Source organism: Acipenser ruthenus, chromosome 7, assembly GCF_902713425.1.
Source record: "Acipenser ruthenus chromosome 7, fAciRut3.2 maternal haplotype, whole genome shotgun sequence".
NCBI lineage: Eukaryota > Metazoa > Chordata > Actinopteri > Acipenseriformes > Acipenseridae > Acipenser > Acipenser ruthenus.
In genome coordinates this window covers 41,663,744-41,669,743 of record NC_081195.1, presented here as the reverse complement: position 1 = coordinate 41,669,743, position 6,000 = coordinate 41,663,744, and positions in this window count along the sequence as shown.

Here is a 6,000-nt window from a genome sequence, read left to right as displayed (position 1 = left end):
CTATTCCTCTTCACACGCGGAACGGTAGGGGAACAAAATGTAACCAATCGGATCCTTCCTGTCCTCAGCATCCCTTCTGAAAAAGGGAATGGGTGAGTCCAATGAGTTGATGAAAAAAGAGTTTGTCTGAATGTCTCTTAGTAGCTGGATTAATGTACAGCAGCAACAGACGTATCCTTGGGTTTGTTTCTTGAGTTTAAACTTTTGCTATATGCATCACTGCCGGTCTGGGATACTACGACTAGCAATAATGATACATTCATTATTATTATTTTTTTTAACCAAACAGTTTGCCAGTTTGTTAACATGTCACCCCATGTGTTTATTAAGTCCCAACGCCCCTGTAATTTGGAGTTTAGTCAAGTTTAGAGTTAGTACTTATGCTCCAAAATTTTATTACAGCACGTCAGTTCTCATTTGGAAAGTGTGTGTAATGTAAAAATAGAAACCCCTTCATAATAGGCTACAGTATGAAAGATAAAGTCTGTTTAAAAACTATTCCTAAAGAACTAGAAGTACTAGAAATACAATAAATAAATAAATAAATAAATAATCGTGATAGGGAGTTTTGTCTCGCACTGTCAATTTCACGCCTTTTGCGATTGAAATTAGACAAGTCATTTTTTTCAGTGAAGATTTGTATCATACGCCGTCTGATAAAGGTTAAAGGGCCAAGTTACAAAAGAGTCAGCTAAATAAATGCAATATAATAATGGCCAGCTTATGTTTTGCCCATTTTACCACACTCTTGGTTTCCCTAAATATATAATCATCCAATATGCAAATACTTGCACACATATTTGAATGCTGTACAGTATCAGATATGATACACGTAACTGTTTAACTTAAATTCATCAGCTTTCCAGCTTTCTTGCCGTGCCTAGCTGGAGTAAGCACAGCTAAATTGATGTGGAGTGGGCGGATGTACCACATTTCGAACAGCAAGGGTAAGGGAGTGTTCCTGTTCTTTAAAGAATCCGTTTGCTACCAACAAATGTCCAAATACTCACAATGTGGCCCCACTATCCCCATTGCTGGTGTTTGTGTTTAGCCTTCATTTTTACAGTGTTTTTTTCTTAGCACCTGGGACCACCTGGTGGCAAGACATCAAAACGTCTCTCTCCTTCAAAGGTCCCCTGAATGTTGCGCATATTCCATTTCTCGCGATCAGTTGTTCTGAAATTGGGGTGACAGAAAGATTCAGAGGGGGGGGGGGGGGGGGGTCAAGAAATAACCGCATCTCATGCAGACGTTCCATATTGTAATGAACTGGCATCTCAGCCCGATGCATTGAATGGAAGGCCATACGGTTCACAGACAGCATATTACCATTCAACTGAAGAGCGAGCTCTGTAGTTGAGAGGTATGTGTCTTGTGCTGATGTCAGTATTATTAACTCATCACCCGCTAGGAGGCGATCCATTACTTACATCATTTCTACAGTGCTTTGCAGCAAGTCCGAGAAAATGATTTTGTTTGTTTTATTACTTATATATTTTCTGTTTATATAGTACAAAATCTATATTTTGATATTTCCATAATTTATACAAATCACTTTAAAGGGTTTCAAAAAAGTGTTTTTTTATTTATTTATTTATTTATTTATTTATTTATTTATTTATTTATTTATTTTTACAGGAAAACTGATATAGATATCATATTATCAACAAAATGGTTAGGTAACAACCTTCTTATATGTAAATGGGACACTGCACATGTATCATCTGATAAATACACTAAAGTATAAAACAGCACCATTGTAAGGTTTTATGAATGCAAAATGTACCAGTGCTGGTTGCAGTGTTAAGATATCTGCAGGAATTCATCATTTTCTCACTTAGGTAGTTAAGTACGGTAAAAGGAAACCTATACAAGCTATTTCTGTTTGTAACACAGACATGAAAACAACTGTTTACATGTTTGAAAAATCCCAAAAAGAAAGATCTTCCATGACATTTGCTTTCAATTTTCTCAACAGCTTCTACCCTTAATTTCATTTCATATGTGGCTGGGCCATTTTTATAAAGACATTTTATCAACCCTAATGCTATATCAGGACCAATAACCTGTAAAACACACAATGGTTTAATATACAGCTGCCTTTGAGCAATAAAACTTCATAGGTAGCAACAAACGACAGTAGGGAATGGTTTTATTCTTGTAATTTGGCATTTGCGTCATAGGGGACTGTGTCATAATGTCTCTGGAAGTACTGAATCACATGTTTGTCTAAATGAGCACCATTTCAACATGTGGTTTTCAAAAGCTGACAAATAATCAAAGTTTAGTACAGTAATGCTGTAGAACTCCTCTTTTCCCTCTGGACACTTTATCACTCTTCCTTAATGTGCTTTACTTGCACTTATCTGCTCCCTATTTTACTGCATTTAATCTTGTACTTTACAGAGTACTGTTCTGTAATCTGCCACTAGTGTTATTCAATCTGTAATATTTTGCATTTAATTGTATCCTGATGTAACTATCACTGACACTGTTATCTGCTCTGATATTGATTCGTATTTTGTAATATACTTGTACTTACTAGAACTGAAGTCATTGCATTTTATCTTGCTCTTAATTATATTAATACTTGTACTGTGATTCTTGAAATGTATTTGTTTATGACTGCAAGTCGCCCTGGATAAGGGCGTCTGCTAAGAAATAAATAAATAAATAAATAAATAAATAAATAATAATGCTTATCGAAAACCACAGTCAGAAATGTACATGCAGTTCCCACATGTAGTCAATTCACAGCTAATTTACACCTACTGTAAGTGATACAGGGGAAATAAATGCCTTATGAACTGATCCCATGTAGAAAGTGAGATGTCATAGAGAACTAGGTTAAAGAGCAACTTAATATGGGTACGATATGATCTGGGATAGCTTAACAAACATATTTTTCTTGTTCAAATTTCGTATAATTTTCTATTACAGTTATCACATCTTGGAGATTTTATCCAACTCTTTAAAGTTTAGAGCAACATTTCTTATATCCACTGGCAGTGCAGAAGTTAATAATCCCACTCTGGTGTACCACACAATCTTGGAGGTTGGACAACATTTTAATAAATGGACACAATTTGATAGATGCTCATATTATAGTGTCATTTTTTTTGCTGGCCATCACCTAATTATATGCTACTTATGAAAGACTAAGAAATACAAAGACTACATGCTGCAGAGGAACAGTCCCTGTGTGTAGACAGGCACACTATATCTATAGCAGCAGGTCATGCTGAATGGATGTATTTTGGTGTTCATTAAAAAGTGCTGAATTTGCAGCACTAAAGACTGAAGTCCTTGATTTATCTCAGATGGGAGCACACAGAGCAGTGCCACACAAAGTGTCCCCACACTGCTGAGCAGGCATGCTTCAAGCCTGCCCTAGAGAGACCCGCCACTTGAGGGAGCAGTCACTCTCTATGTCCCCCTAATCCTTGACCTCTCTGGTTAATACTAGCTGTCCTGTGCAAAACTGTGTAGTGATTTGGTGATGCAGAATGTCAAAAGCTTATATGGACCCTGGCCTCCAGAACTGAAATAATGGTGCATTAACATAATGAGCCACCAGGCACCCTCCCTGGTCCTTCCTCTCAGGACAGTGTCAAGAAGATTTACTGTTCAAAGACGTTTTTTGTTTTTTAATAAAAAGTTAAAATAACAAAAAATCCTACTGCAATGGGATCAATATGCTGATAGCATGTTTTGTGTCTGTTGTAACCAGTGATGTGTAAGAAGTCACATTTAAAGCATTTCTTGATGTGAAAACATTTGATTAGTCCACGTTGACTCGTGCCCCACCATAATTCAGGCCACTGCGACCATATCCATTGTTCATCCTAATGCACTACGTGTAATGAAGATTGATATTCAGTTGCACACTTGAAGGAGCAAGTGCTTTGGAAATATATTGACTTCAATCAGATTTTATTGCATTCTGTAAGTATTAATTTCCATCCATCGTACTTTGAATCCGCTTAGGGGGCTGGTTTAATATTATTTGAATATGTTAAAACTTCAAGATGCCTCACAGGGTGCGTTATGTTATTGCACTATTAAAGCATTCACCTATGGCCATCACCCTATAGAATTAAAACATTTTACTTCATAAAGTTGAATGAAATCTGCTGAATAATGTTACATTTACATATTGAATTACATACCGCTTTGTAGTTTTCCATATAGTTAACGAAAAAATGCCCAAAATTGAAAAATTTGACAATTCAAAATCTAACATGAAATACTGTACTACTATTGTGGCTTCCGGTAGACTTTTGCGATATCATTTTATAGTTTATTTGATTACATGATGCAAAACTTGATTACATGGTGAAAATTGAACTTAAATCGCAAAGTCATTAAAAGCCTATTCAGATATACATTAAAATAGCTTGAATGTGGATTTTGGCCTTATAAAAGGTTACTGCAACATACCATAATAAAAGCACAGTGGGAGTATAGTCAAGCTTGATAAAGAACAGAGAAGTATGGTAAAGCACTGAAATAGGTGTAGTGGTTGCATATGGGAATAAATTAGCTATTTTCCATGAGATAAGAGGGATACGAGGTTGTATCTGCATTCTGTTTAATGGATACAAATGTGCAGAATTATTTGTATTGATGCTGTATGGTATGTAAGTCGAGTGGCATAAAGGAGCATTATCGATACAGTTTATTGTGCCCAAAGCAGTTATGTTTATTGCTGTTTGCTGGCAGCGTTCATCATGAGTGTTTTATACACTCTTCGTGTTTAAACAGAATATTGCAGATAATTGCAAATAATTAATGCTTTTGTCTAGAAAAAAAAAAAATATATATATACCTTTTATTTTTAGTGCACATTTTTAACCAATGTTCAACCCACGTGTTTCAGCTGTCTTTTTGAAATTTGACCAGCTTTTTATACAAATGTTTCCTCTGTACATCAGCTTCTTCCATATACACTCTAAGGGTCCAGTGCTGAATTACATTCAAGCGCAATAGAACTATCAAAATAACTACTTATGCCTAAAACAATAAAAGCATTATAGCTTAATATTTTGTGATGAGTTTCAGTAATATTGCTAAGTGTTCATTTGGTGCTAAGAAATAAATAAATAAATAAATAAATAAATAAATAAATAAATAATAATATTGCTGTGGAATGCTCACAATAAATCTAAAGAGAATACGCCAGGAACATTTTTAATTAAATACTGTATATCGGAGTGCCATCTTGTGGCTAGTTAATATATAAACATATTTTATGGGGATTTTGCAGCTGTACATTTTAATACAGAGTTCCGAATGTAGATCTTAAACCTGCCAAAATGAATACAGAAAACGATAGGTTACAGATGTAACCCAGGTTCCCTGAAAGAGAACATGACTGCCAAAACAATACTTTTGGGATATGCCTGCTTGTCAATTATTTACTGAGCATTTTATATCAAAGCTACCGATAGGCCCTTCCGTGGAGTGACGTCCTCGGTCTCGCCTCCCCATGTAATAAATAGTCACTGCACGGAGACTTCGGTCTCTTTTGCATTGAACCTGCGAATGCGAGTGATGCGACTTCGCACAGTTGGCGGTCATCTTCTCTTTCAGGGAATCAGTTCGAAGATGACCGCCAATGATACTTTTGGGAAAATATACCAAAGCCGTCGTGAGAGAGAGTGAGCGGACAGCATATGAGGGACATATCACTACCGCCATCTAGTGTTGGTGGTGTGAGCGTGCAACCTCAAGGACCCTAGTGCCTATTGAAGGCATAGAGGGATCTACGACATTAAGTCGGTTGAATCTGGTAAATGTATGTGGGGTAGCCCAGTTAGCCGCAGTACAAATATCAGTCAACGAGGCACCTCTAAAAAGGGCCCATGACGTAGCCACACATCTAGTAGAGTGCACGACCACCCTCCCAGGTGGGAGTAGGCCGGCATTGGTATACGCAGTCGAAACCGTGTCCACTATCCAATGGGACAGTCGCTGCTTAGAGAGGCTTGACCTCGGGTC